The 14,000-nt window shown below is 43.6% G+C and overlaps 5 non-coding genes across 5 annotated transcripts; all 5 read right to left on the bottom strand.

The window, feature by feature from the left end:
• Window positions 1–139: 139 nt before the first annotated feature.
• On the bottom strand, window positions 140–212 carry trnav-cac (transfer RNA valine (anticodon CAC)). Its single transcript has one exon. It is a non-coding gene; the product is annotated as a tRNA-Val (tRNA).
• A 1,537-nt stretch (window positions 213–1,749) lies between these two features.
• trnav-cac (transfer RNA valine (anticodon CAC)) lies at window positions 1,750–1,822 on the bottom strand. The gene has a single exon. It is a non-coding gene; the product is annotated as a tRNA-Val (tRNA).
• Window positions 1,823–4,497: 2,675 nt separating this feature from the next.
• trnav-cac (transfer RNA valine (anticodon CAC)) lies at window positions 4,498–4,570 on the bottom strand. Its single transcript has one exon. It is a non-coding gene; the product is annotated as a tRNA-Val (tRNA).
• Window positions 4,571–7,243: 2,673 nt separating this feature from the next.
• trnam-cau (transfer RNA methionine (anticodon CAU)) lies at window positions 7,244–7,316 on the bottom strand. The gene has a single exon. It is a non-coding gene; the product is annotated as a tRNA-Met (tRNA).
• A 4,273-nt stretch (window positions 7,317–11,589) lies between these two features.
• On the bottom strand, window positions 11,590–11,662 carry trnav-cac (transfer RNA valine (anticodon CAC)). The gene has a single exon. It is a non-coding gene; the product is annotated as a tRNA-Val (tRNA).
• Window positions 11,663–14,000: the final 2,338 nt, after the last annotated feature.

The raw sequence follows: 14,000 nt of genomic DNA, 5'->3' as shown, positions 1-14,000 counted from the left end.
AGAATTTGAGTGTGAACAGAACTGTAGAGAGAAATCATCAAATGGAACAGCATCGTGAGACACTGCACTCTGTTAATATTGAACCACGAATATGAATGATTTAATTTTATCTAATCATTAATTGAACACGTTTGCATAATGTTTCCACCCGGTTTCGAACCGGGGACCTTTCGCGTGTGAGGCGAACGTGATAACCACTACACTACGGAAACGCTGCGGCAGAAATATTGTTGGGAACATAATCAGAGCTTTAACCTCAACAGCTGGACTACACTTCTGGAGCTTGTGTCACGAGAAGAGAACAACGGTGCGATATTTAGCAAGGTTGTGAGTGTGGCAGGAATTGATCACGTGTTTCTCTGCCTTTATACATAGGAACAGGAGTGGCCATTCCTCAGCAAGTGGTTAGAATCTGGAATACACTGCTCTAAAGGGCGGTGGAGTCAGACTCAATCTTATCTTTTAAAACGGAGTTGGATAAGCATCCGAATGCAAAAAATTGCACAGCTGTGTGTAAATGACAGGGGAGTGAGACTTGTTGAGAGTTGGCATGGGCTCGACGGGCTGCAACCATTCCCTTATTCTTTGATTGCATAAGTTAGTGGCACATTTAATAGTGTGCATGTCAGCAGAATATTGAAAGGGACATGGATTCAGTAGGCACAACGAGAGGCATCTGATTCAGAAGATTCGGGTGCACGAAAATTCGGGTTTAATGACTTTAAAAGCATCATTTTTGTTTTGTGAAGATTCGGTCAGAGAAATGTTTGGGAAAAGAATTTTTTGCTGAAAAGGACTCAGCACTTCATCTTCTTTTTGGCTGTTAGGGTCACACTTCTTTTCGATGGTATTCTTCCAGAATGTATATTTTCTTTGCTGTTTCACAATAATCAGTCCCTTGCACTAGAGTCTATCTCATTGTTTCCAACTTCCCATGTACATGTTACCAGCAATGAACATTTTGAAGCAGGCAGAAACCCTCACCACATTTAACAAGTTCTTAGACGTGCACATGAAATGCAATAAGGTGCAGGGGTACACACCTAAAACTTGGCATTTGTTGGCCGGTGCAGATACGATGGGCTTAAATGACTCCTTCCATGCTGTAAACCTCTATGATTATATAATTATCGGTTAGGATTACTTTCAAAATGCAAAACGTGGCAATCAGATAATTAATGGTGTTTCCAGTGAAGAAGTGTTCGTGCAAGCTGGGGCTCGAACTCAGGAAGCTGAGATGAAGCATCTTATGAGGCTGCTGTTCGGTGTACGGGGAGCGTTCTATCGAACGGTGGCATGTTGCAGCCCAGTGAAGGGCGGTAAACCGCTGTTTGATGCTGCATTCTCCGCTTTCCGCCGGCAGCGGCTGATTGGAGAGTGTGGGAGCGGAAGTTAGGGCTTGTCCAGCCCTCACTCACTCTGGAGCTGGGGAAGAGCGATTCGTCGATGGGTTTGTTTGTGGCTTCAATTTTCTGTTGTGAAGCGTGGTGGCGTGGCAGGATCCTTTAATAATCTCTCACAGCTGACCTGAATGCACGGAATGTGCAGCTTTGAGATATGGTTTCTCCAGCGTCAGGGCTGGAAACGGGAGGGAGTGAGAGACACTGTGTTGAATTTTAGTGTGGACAGAACTGTAGAGAGAAGTCAGCAAATGGAACAGCATCGTGAGACACTGCACTCTGTTAATATTGAACCACGAATATGAATGATTTAATTTTATCTAATCATTAATTGAACACGTTTGCATAATGTTACCGCCCGGTTTCGAACCGGTGACCTTTCGCGTGTGAGGCGAACGTGATAACCACTACACTACGGAAACGCTGTGGCAGTAACATTGTTGGGAACATAACCAGAGCTTTAACCTCAACAGCTGGACTGCACTTCTGGAGCTTGTGTCACGAGAACAGAATGACGCTGCTATATTTAGCAAAGTTGTGAGTGTGGCAGGAATTGATCCCGTGTTTCTCTGTCTTTATACATAGGAACAGAAGTGGCCATTCCTCAGCAAGTGGTTAGAATCTGGAATACACTGCTCTAAAGGGCGGTGGAGTCAGACTCAATCTTATCTTTTAAAACGGAGTTGGATAAGTATCCGAATGAAAAAAATTGCACAGCTGTGGGTAAATGACAGGGGAGTGAGCCTTGTTGAGAGTTGGCATGGGCTCGACGGGCTGCAACCATTCCCTTATTCTTTGATTGTATAAGTTAGTGGCACATTTAATAGTGTGCATGTCAGCAGAATATTGAAAGGGACATGGATTCAGTAGGCACAACGAGAGGCATCTGATTCAGAAGATTCGGGTGCACGAAAATTCGGGTTTAATGACTTTAAAAGCATCATTTTTGTTTTGTGAAGATTCGGTCAGAGAAATGTTTGGGAAAATAATTTTTTGCTGAAAAGGGCTCAGCACTTCATCTTCTTTTTGGCTGTTCGGGTCACACTTCTTTTCGATGGTATTCTTCCAGAATGTATATTTTCTTTGCTGTTTCACAATAACCAGTCCCTTGCACTACAGACTATCTCACTGTTTCCAACGTCTCATGTACATGTTACCAGCAATGAACATTTTGAAGCAGACTTCTAAAGCACAGTGTCCAAAATGGTTTATGGATTCAGAGGTAAAGTGCAGAGCACAGCTAAGTTATTCAATTAAGGACTCTCCTTCAGTTAACATTTCTTTAGTTGTGCAAATGAAGATCATCAGTCAATTAATGATGTTTTCCCATGAAGGCAGGATAACATTTAATGATTATGCATTTTCTAAGTAAAAGCCCATGTGATTCAGGGCGAAGTGGCATATTGGATCCAAATTTGGCTCAGAGGCAGGAAGCAAAGGGTAATGTTTGATGGGTGTTTTTGTGACTGGAAGTATGTTTCCAGTGGGGTTCCGCAGTTTTCAGTGCCAGATCCATTGCTTTTTATGGTATTTATCAATGATCTAAACTTGAATATAGGTGTTATGATGACGAAGTTTTCAGGTGTTATTAAAATAGGCAGTGGGTTGACAATGAAGAAGAAAGCTGGAGACTCCAGGAAGATATCAATCAACTGATAAGGGGGTAGAGCAGTGGCAAATGGAATTTAATCCAGAGATGTGAGAGATCGCGCATTTGTGGAGGGCTAGCAAGGAAAGGGAATACACATCAACTGGTATGACATTGAGAAGTGTAGAGGAACAAAGGTAACTGGGATTGCTTGTCCACAGATCCCTGAAGGTAGCTGGAAAGTTGGAAAAGTTGGTTAAGAAGGTCATATGGAATGGTTGCATTTATTGGCAGAAGCAAGGAACAGAACAGCAAGTGGGTTATGCTAGAACTGTATAAAATTCTGGTTAGGCCACAGCTGGAGTACTGCGTGCAGTTCTAGTCACCGCATTGAAGGAAGGACGTGAATACGCTGGAGAGGGTACAGAGGAGATTTACGTAGATGTTGCCGGGAGTGGAGCAACTTTGCTATGAGGACAGATTGGATAGGATGGGTTTGTTTTCCTTGGAACAGAGGAGCCTGATGGGCGACAGCATTGAGGTGTATAAAAATAGGAGGGGCCTAGATATTGTTGAGTAAAAGGGTCTATTTCACATAGTGGAGTGGTCAACAACCAGGCTGCATAATTTAAAAGTAATTAGTGTAAGGGTTAAAGTGGATTTGAAGTGAACATTCTGCATGCAGATGTTTGTGGGGGTCTCAAACTCACTGCCTGAAAGTGTGGTGCAGGCAGAAACCCTCACCACATTTAACAAGTTCTGAGATGTGCACATGAAATGCAATAAGGTGCAGGGGGACACACCTAAAAGTGGGCATTTGTTGGCCGGTGCAGATACGATGGGCTTAAATGACTCCTTCCATGCTGTAAACCTCTATGATTATATAATTATCGGTAAGGATTACTTTCATGATGCAAAACGTGGCAATCAGATAATTAATGGTGTTTCCAGTGAAGAAGTGTTCGTGCAAGCTGGGGCTCGAAGTCAGGAAGCTGAGATGAAGCATCTTATGAGGCTGCTGTTAGGTGTACAGGGAGCGTTGTCTCGAACGGTGGCATTTTGCAGCCCAGTGAAGGGCGGTAAACCGCTGTTTGATGCTGCATTCTCCGCTTTCCGCCGGCAGCGGCTGATTGTAGAGTGTGGGAGCGGAAGTTAGGGCTTGTCCCGCCCTCACTCACTCTGGAGCTGGGGAAGAGCGATTATTCGATGGGTTTGTTTGTGGCTTTAATTTTCTGTTGTGAAGCGTGGTGGCGTGGCAGGATCCTTTAATAATCTCTCACAGCTGACCTGAATGCACGGAATGTGCAGCTTTGAGATATGGTTTCTCCAGCGTCAGGGCTGGAAACGGGAGGGAGTGAGAGACACTGTGTAGAATTTGAGTGTGAACAGAACTGCAGAGAGAAATCAGCAAATGGAACAGCATCGTGAGACACTGTACTCTGTTAATATTGAACCACTAATATGAATGATTTAATTTTATACAATCATTAATTGAACACGTTTGCATAATGTTTCTGCCCGGTTTCGAACCAGGGACCTTTCGCGTGTGAGGCTAACGTGATAACCACTACACTACGGAAACGCTGTGGCAGTAACACTGTTGGGAACATAACCAGAGCTTTAACCTCAACAGCTGGACTACACTTCTCGAGCTTGTGTCACGAGAATAGAATGACGGTGCTATATTTCGCAAGGTTGTGAGTGTGGCAGGCATTGATCCCGTGTTTCTCTGCCTTTATACATAGGAACAGGAGTGGCCATTCCTCAGCAAGTGGTTAGAATCTGGAATACACTGCTCCAAAGGGCGGTGGAGTCAGACTCAATCTTATCTTTCAAAACGGAGTTGGATAAATATCCGAATGAAAAAAATTGCACAGCTGTGGGTAAATGACAGGGGAGTGAGACTTGTTGAGAGTTGGCATGGGCTCGACGGGCTGCAACCATTCCCTTATTCTTCGATTTTATAAGTTAGTGGCACATTTAATAGTGTGCATGTCAGCAGAATATTGAAAGGGACATGGATTCAGTCGGCACAACGAGAGGCATCTGATTCAGAAGATTCGGGTGCACGAAAATTCGGGTTTAATGACTTTAAAAGCATCATTTTTGTTTTGTGAAGATTCGGTCAGAGAAATGTTTGGGAAAATAATTTTTTGCTGAGAAGGGCTCAGCACTTCATCTTCTTTTTGGCTGTTAGGGCCACACTTCTTTTCGATGTTATTATTCCAGAATGCATATTTTCTTTGCTGTTTCACAATAAGCAGTCCCTTGCACTACAGTCTATCTCACTGTTTCGAACGTCTCATGTACATGTTACCAGCAATGAACATTTTGAAGCAGACTTCTAAAGCACAGTGTCCAAAATGGTTTATGGATTCAGAGGTAAAGTGCAGAGCACAGCTAAGTTATTCAATTAAGGACTCTCCTTCAGTTAACATTTCTTTAGTTGTGCAAATGAAGATCATCAGTCAATTAATGATGTTTTCCTATGAAGGCAGGATAACATTTAATGATTATGCATTTTATAAGTAAAAGCCCATGTGATTCAGGGCGGAGTGGCAAATTGGATCCAAATTTGGCTCAGACAAGGAAGCAAAGGGTAATGTTTGATGGGTGTTTTTGTGACTGGAAGGATGTTTCCAGTGGGGTTCCACAGTTTTCAGTGCCAGATCCATTGCTTTTTATGGTATTTATCAATGAACTAAACTTGAATATAGGTGTTATGATTACGAAGTTTTCAGGTGTTATTAAAATAGGCAGTGTGATTGATAATGAAAAGAAAGCTGGAGACTCCAGCAAGATATCTTTCAACTGATAAGGGGGTAGAGCAGTGGCAAATGGAATTTAATCCAGTGATGTGAGAGATCGCGCATTTGTGGAGGGCTAACAAGGAAAGGGAATACACATCAACTGGTATGACATTGAGAAGTGTAGAGGAACAAAGGTAATTGGGATTGCTTGTCCACAGATCCCTGAAGGTAGCTGGTCAGTTGGAAAAGTTGGTTAAGAAGTCATATGGAATGGTTGCATTTATTGGCAGAAGCAAGGAACAGAACAGCAAGTGGGTTTTGCTAGAACTGTATAAAATTCTGGTTCGGCCACAGCTGGAGTACTGCGTGCAGTTCTAGTCACCGCATTGAAGGAAGGACGTGAATACGCTGGAGAGGGTACAGAGGAGATTTACGTAGATGTTGCCGGGAGTGGAGCAACTTTGCTATGAGGACAGATTGGATTGGATGGGTTTGTTTTCCTTGGAACAGAGGAGGCTGATGGGCGACAGAATTGAGGTGCATAAAAATAGGTGGGGCCTAGATATTGTTGATTAAAAGGATCTATTTCACATAATGGAGTGGTCAACAACCAGGCTGCATAATTTAAAAGTAATTAGTGTAAGGGTTAAAGGGGATTTGAAGTGAACATGCTGCATGCAGATGTTTGTGGGGGTCTCAAACTCACTGCCTGAAAGTGTGGTGCAGGCAGAAACCCTCACCACATTTAACAAGTTCTTAGATGTGCACATGAAATGCAATAAGGTGCAGGGGGACACACCTAAAACTGGACATTTGTTGGCCGGTGCAGATACGATGGGCTTAAATGACTCCTTCCATGCTGTAAACCTCTATGATTATATAATTATCGGTTTGGATTACTTTCATGATGCAAAACGTGGCAATCAGATAATTAATGGTGTTTCCAGTGAAGAAGTATTCATGCAAGCTGGGGCTCGAACTCAGGAAGCTGAGATGAAGCATCTTATGAGGCTGCTGTTTGGTGTACGGGGAGCGTTGTCTCGAACGGTGGCATTTTGCAGCCCAGTGAAGGGCGGTAAACCGCTGTTTGATGCTGCATTCTCCGCTTTCCGCCGGCAGCGGCTGATTGGAGAGTGTGGGAGCGGAAGTTAGGACTTGTCCCGCCCTCACTCACTCTGGAGCTGGGGAAGAGCGATTAGTCGATGGGTTTGTTTGTGGCTTTAATTTTCTGTTGTGAAGCGTGGTGGCGTGGCAGGATCCTTTAATAATCTCTCACAGCTGACCTGAATGCACGGAATGTGCAGCTTTGAGATATGGTTTCTCCAGCGTCAGGGCTGGAAACGGGAGGGAGTGAGAGACACTGTGTAGAATTTGAGTGTGAACAGAACTGCAGAGAGAAATCAGCAAATGGACCAACATCGTGAGACACTGCACTCTGTTAATATTGAACCACTAATATGAATGATTTAATTTTATCTAATCATTAATTGAATACGTTTGCATAATGTTTCCGCCCGGTTTCGAACCGGGGACCTTTCGCGTATGAGGCGAACGTGATAACCACTACACTACGGAAACGCTGTGGCAGTAACATTGTTGGGAACATAACCAGAGCTTTAACCTCAACAGCTGGACTACACTTTTGGAGCTTGTGTCACGAGAATAGAATGACGGTGCTATATTTAGCAAGGTTGTGAGTGAGGCAGGAATTGATCCCGTGTTTCTCTGCCTTTATGCATAGGAACAGGAGTGGCCATTCCTCAGCAAGTAGTTAGAATCTGGAATACATTGCTCTGAAGGGCGGTGGAGTCAGACTCAATCTTATCTTTCAAAACGGAGTTGGATAAGTATCCGAATGAAAAAAATTGCACAGCTGTGGGTAAATGACAGGGGAGTGAGACTTGTTGAGAGTTGGCATGGGCTCGACGGGCTGCAACCATTCCCTTATTCTTTGATTCTATAAGTTAGTGGCACATTTAATAGTGTGCATGTCAGCAGAATATTGAAAGGGACATGGATTCAGTCGGCACAACGAGAGGCATCTGATTCAGAAGATTCGGGTGCACGAAAATTCGGGTTTAATGACTTTAAAAGCATCATTTTTGTTTTGTGAAGATTCGGTCAGGGAAAAGATTGGGAAAATAATTTTTTGCTGAAAAGGGCTCAGCACTTCATCTTCTTTTTGGCTGTTAGGGTCACACTTCTTTTCGATGGTATTCTTCCAGAATGTATATTTTCTTTGCTGTTTCACAATAACCAGTCCCTTGCACTACAGTCTATCTCACTGTTTCCAACGTCTCATGTACATGTTACCAGCAATGAACATTTTGAAGCAGACTTCTAAAGCACAGTGTCCAAAATGGTTTATGGATTCAGAGGTAAAGTGCAGAGCACAGATAAGTTATTCAATTAAGGACTCTCTTTCAGTTAACATTTCTTTAGTTGTGCAAATGAAGATCATCAGTCAATTAATGATGTTTTCTCATGAAGGCAGGATAACATTTAATGATTATGCATTATCTAAGTAAAAGCCCATGTGATTCAGGGCGAAGTGGCACATTGGATCCAAATTTGGCTCAGAGGCAGGAAGCAAAGGGTAATGTTTGATGGGTGTTTTTGTGACTGGAAGTATGTTTCCAGTGGGGTTCCGCAGTTTTCAGTGCCAGATCCATTGCTTTTTATGGTATTTATCAATGATCTAAACTTGAATATAGGTGTTATGATGACGAAGTTTTCAGGTGTTATTAAAATAGGCAGTGGGTTGATAATGAAGAAGAAAGCTGGAGACTCCAGGAAGATATCAATCAACTGATAAGGGGGTAGAGCAGTGGCAAATGGAATTTAATCCAGAGATGTGAGAGATCGCGCATTTGTGGAGGGCTAACAAGGAAAGGGAATACACATCAACTGGTATGACATTGAGAAGTGTAGAGGAACAAAGGTAACTGGGATTGCTTGTGCACAGATCCCTGAAGGTAGCTGGTCAGTTGGAAAAGTTGGTTAAGAAGTCATATGGAATGGTTGCATTTATTGGAAGAAGCAAGGAACAGAACAGCAAGTGGGTTTTGCTAGAACTGTATAAAATTCTGGTTAGGCCACAGCTGGAGTACTGCGTGCAGTTCTAGTCACCGCATTGAAGGAAGGACGTGAATACGCTGGAGAGGGTACAGAGGAGATTTACGTAGATGTTGCCGGGAGAGGAGCAACTTTGCTATGAGGACAGATTGGATAGGATGGGTTTGTTTTCCTTGGAACAGAGGAGGCTGATGGGCGACAGCATTAAGGTGCAAATAAAAAGGAGGGGCCTAGATATTGTTGATTAAAAGGGTCTATTTCACAGAGTGGAGTGGTCAACAACCAGGCTGCATAATTTAAAAGTAATTAGTGTAAGGGTTAAAGGGGATTTGAAGTGAACATTCTGCATGCAGATGTTTGTGGGGGTCTCAAACTCACTGCCTGAAAGTGTGGTGCAGGCAGAAACCCTCACCACATTTAACAAGTTCTGAGATGTGCACATGAAATGCAATAAGGTGCAGGGGGACACACCTAAAACTGGACATTTGTTGGCCGGTGCAGATACGATGGGCTTAAATGACTCCTTCCATGCTGTAAACCTCTATGATTATATAATTATCGGTTAGGATTACTTTCATGATGCAAAACGTGGCAATCGGATAATTAATGGTGTTTCCAGTGAAGAAGTGTTCGTGCAAGCTGGGGCTCGAACTCAGGTAGCTGAGATGAAGCATCTTATGAGGCTGCTGTTCGGTGTACGGGTAGCGTTGTCTCGAACGGTGGCATTTTGCAGCCCAGTGAAGGGCGGTAAACCGCTGTTTGATGCTGCATTCTCCGCTTTCCGCCGGCAGCGGCTGATTGGAGAGTGTGGGAGCGGAAGTTAGGGCTTGTCCCGCCCTCACTCACTCTGGAGCTGGGGAAGAGCGATTAGTCGATGGGTTTGTTTGTGGCTTTAATTTTCTGGTGTGAAGCGTGGTGGCGTGGCAGGATCCTTTAATAATCTCTCACAGCTGACCTGAATGCACGGAATGTGCAGCTTTGAGATATGGTTTCTCCAGCGTCAGGGCTGGAAACGGGAGGGAGTGAGAGATACTGTGTAGAATTTGAGTGTGAACAGAACTGTAGAGAGAAATCATCAAATGGAACAGCATCGTGAGACACTGCACTCTGTTAATATTGAACCACTAATATGAATGATTTAATTTTATCTAATCATTAATTGAACACGTTTGCATAATGTTACCGCCCGGTTTCCTTTCGCGTGTGAGGCGAACGTGATAACCACTACACTACGGAAACGCTGTGGCAGTAACATTGTTGGGAACATAACCAGAGCTTTAACCTCAACAGCTGGACTACACTTCTGGAGCTTGTGTCACGAGAACAGAATGACGGTGCTATATTTAGCAAGGTTGTGAGTGTGGCAGGAATTGATCCCGTGTTTCTCTGCCTTTATACATAGGAACAGAAGTGGCCATTCCTCAGCAAGTGGTTAGAATCTGGAATACACTGCTCTAAAGGGCGGTGGAGTCAGACTCAATCTTATCTTTTAAAACGGAGTTGGATAAGTATCCGAATGAAAAAAATTGCACAGCTGTGGGTAAATGACAGGGGAGTGAGACTTGTTGAGAGTTGGCATGGGCTCGACGGGCTGCAACCATTCCCTTATTCTTTGATTGTATAAGTTAGTGGCACATTTAATAGTGTGCATGTCAGCAGAATATGGAAAGGGACATGGATTCAGTAGGCACAACGAGAGGCATCTGATTCAGAAGATTCGGGTGCACGAAAATTCGGGTTTAATGACTTTAAAAGCATCATTTTTGTTTTGTGAAGATTCGGTCAGAGAAATGTTTGGGAAAATAATTTTTTGCTGAAAAGAACTCAGCACTTCATCTTCTTTTTGGCTGTTAGGGTCACACTTCTTTTCGATGGTATTCTTCCAGAATGTATATTTTCTTTGCTGTTTCACAATAATCAGTCCCTTGCACTATAGTCTATCTCACTGTTTCCAACTTCCCATGTACATGTTACCAGCAATGAACATTTTGAAGCAGGCAGAAACCCTCACCACATTTAACAAGTTCTTAGACGTGCACATGAAATGCAATAAGGTGCAGGGGTACACACCTAAAACTTGGCATTTGTTGGCCGGTGCAGATACGATGGGCTTAAATGACTCCTTCCATGCTGTAAACCTCTATGATTATATAATTATCGGTAAGGATTACTTTCATGATGCAAAACGTGGCAATCAGATAATTAATGGTGTTTCCAGTGAAGAAGTGTTCGTGCAAGCTGGGGCTCGAAGTCAGGAAGCTGAGATGAAGCATCTTATGAGGCTGCTGTTCGGGGTACGGGGGGCGTTGTCTCGAACGGTGGCATTTTGCAGCCCAGTGAAGGGCGGTAAACCGCTGTTTGATGCTGCATTCTTCGCTTTCCGCCGGCAGCGGTTGATTGGAGAGTGTGGGAGCGGAAGTTAGGGCTTGTCCCGCCCTCACTCACTCTGGAGCTGGGGAAGAGCGATTATTCGATGGGTTTGTTTGTGGCTTTAATTTTCTGTTGTGAAGCGTGGTGGCGTGGCAGGATCCTTTAATAATCTCTCACAGCTGACCTGAATGCACGGAATGTGCAGCTTTGAGATATGGTTTCTCCAGCGTCAGGGCTGGAAACGGGAGGGAGTGAGAGACACTGTGTAGAATTTGAGTGTGAACAGAACTGCAGAGAGAAATCAGCAAATGGAACAGCATCGTGAGACACTGTACTCTGTTAATATTGAACCACTAATATGAATGATTTAATTTTATACAATCATTAATTGAACACGTTTGCATAATGTTTCCGCCCGGTTTCGAACCGAGGACCTTTCGCGTGTGAGGCAAACGTGATAACCACTACACTACGGAAACGCTGTGGCAGTAACATTGTTGGGAACATAACCAGAGCTTTAACCTCAACAGCTGGACCACACTTCTGGAGCTTGTGTCACGAGAATAGAATGACGGTGCTATATTTAGCAAGGTTGTGAGTGAGGCAGGCATTGATCCCGTATTTCTCTGCCTTTATACATAGGAACAGGAGTGGCCATTCCTCAGCAAGTGGTTAGAATCTGGAATACACTGCTCCAAAGGGCGGTGGAGTCAGACTCAATCTTATCTTTCAAAACGGAGTTGGATAAATATCCGAATGAAAAAAATTGCACAGCTGTGGGTAAATGACAGGGGCGTGAGACTTGTTGAGAGTTGGCATGGGCTCGACGGGCTGCAACCATTCCCTTATTCTTCGATTTTATAAGTTAGTGGCACATTTAATAGTGTGCATGTCAGCAGAATATTGAAAGGGACATGGATTCAGTCGGCACAACGAGAGGCATCTGATTCAGAAGATTCGGGTGCACGAAAATTCGGGTTTAATGACTTTAAAAGCATCATTTTTGTTTTGTGAAGATTCGGTCAGAGAAATGTTTGGGAAAATAATTTTTTGCTGAGAAGGGCTCAGCACTTCATCTTCTTTTTGGCTGTTAGGGCCACACTTCTTTTCGATGTTATTATTCCAGAATGCATATTTTCTTTGCTGTTTCACAATAAGCAGTCCCTTGCACTACAGTCTATCTCACTGTTTCGAACGTCTCATGTACATGTTACCAGCAATGAACATTTTGAAGCAGACTTCTAAAGCACAGTGTCCAAAATGGTTTATGGATTCAGAGGTAAAGTGCAGAGCACAGCTAAGTTATTCAATTAAGGACTCTCCTTCAGTTAACATTTCTTTAGTTGTGCAAATGAAGATCATCAGTCAATTAATGATGTTTTCCTATGAAGGCAGGATAACATTTAATGATTATGCATTTTATAAGTAAAAGCCCATGTGATTCAGGGCGGAGTGGCAAATTGGATCCAAATTTGGCTCAGACAAGGAAGCAAAGGGTAATGTTTGATGGGTGTTTTTGTGACTGGAAGGATGTTTCCAGTGGGGTTCCACAGTTTTCAGTGCCAGATCCATTGCTTTTTATGGTATTTATCAATGAACTAAACTTGAATATAGGTGTTATGATTACGAAGTTTTCAGGTGTTATTAAAATAGGCAGTGTGATTGATAATGAAGAAGAAAGCTGGAGACTCCAGCAAGATATCTTTCAACTGATAAGGGGGTAGAGCAGTGGCAAATGGAATTTAATCCAGTGATGTGAGAGATCGCGCATTTGTGGAGGGCTAACAAGGAAAGGGAATACACATCAACTGGTATGACATTGAGAAGTGTAGAGGAACAAAGGTAATTGGGATTGCTTGTCCACAGATCCCTGAAGGTAGCTGGTCAGTTGGAAAAGTTGGTTAAGAAGTCATATGGAATGGTTGCATTTATTGGCAGAAGCAAGGAACAGAACTGCAAGTGGGTTATGCTAGAACTGTATAAAATTCTGGTTCGGCCACAGCTGGAGTACTGCGTGCAGTTCTGGTCACCGCATTGAAGGAAGAACGTGAATACGCTGGAGAGGGTACAGAGGAGATTTACGTAGATGTTGCCGGGAGTGGAGCAACTTTGCTATGAGGACAGATTGGATAGGATGGGTTTGTTTTCCTTGGAACAGAGGAGGCTGATGGGCGACCGCATTGAGATGTATAAAAATAGGAGGGGCCTAGATATTGTTGATTAAAAGGGTCTATTTCACATAGTGGAGTGGTCAACAACCAGGCTGCATAATTTAAAAGTAATTAGTGTAAGCGTTAAAGGGGATTTGAAGTGAACATTCTGCATGCAGATGTTTGTGGGGGTCTCAAACTCACTGCCTGAAAGTGTGGTGCAGGCAGAAACCCTCACCACATTTAACCAGTTCTTAGATGTGCACATGAAATGCAATAAGGTGCAGGGGTACACACCTAAAACTGGGCATTTGTTGGCCGGTGCAGATACGATGGGCGTAAATGACTCCTTCCATGCTGTAAACCTCACTGATTATATAATTATCGGTTAGGATTACTTTCATGATGCAAAACGTGGCAATCAGATAATTAATGCTGTTTCCAGTGAAGAAGTGTTCGTGCAAGCTGGGGCTCGAACTCAGGAAGCTGAGATGAAGCATCTTATGAGGCTGCTGTTCGGAGCACGGGGAGCGTTGTCTGGAACGGTGGCATTTTGCAGCCCAGTGAAGGGCGGTAAACCGCTGTTTGATGCTGCATTCTCCGCTTTCCGCCGGCAGCGGCTGATTGGAGAGTGTGGGAGCGGAAGTTAGGGCTTGTCCCGCCCTCA

Source organism: Pristiophorus japonicus, chromosome 3 (genome assembly GCF_044704955.1).
Source record: "Pristiophorus japonicus isolate sPriJap1 chromosome 3, sPriJap1.hap1, whole genome shotgun sequence".
NCBI lineage: Eukaryota > Metazoa > Chordata > Chondrichthyes > Pristiophoridae > Pristiophorus > Pristiophorus japonicus.
This window is presented reverse-complemented; position numbering and strand designations above follow the sequence as displayed.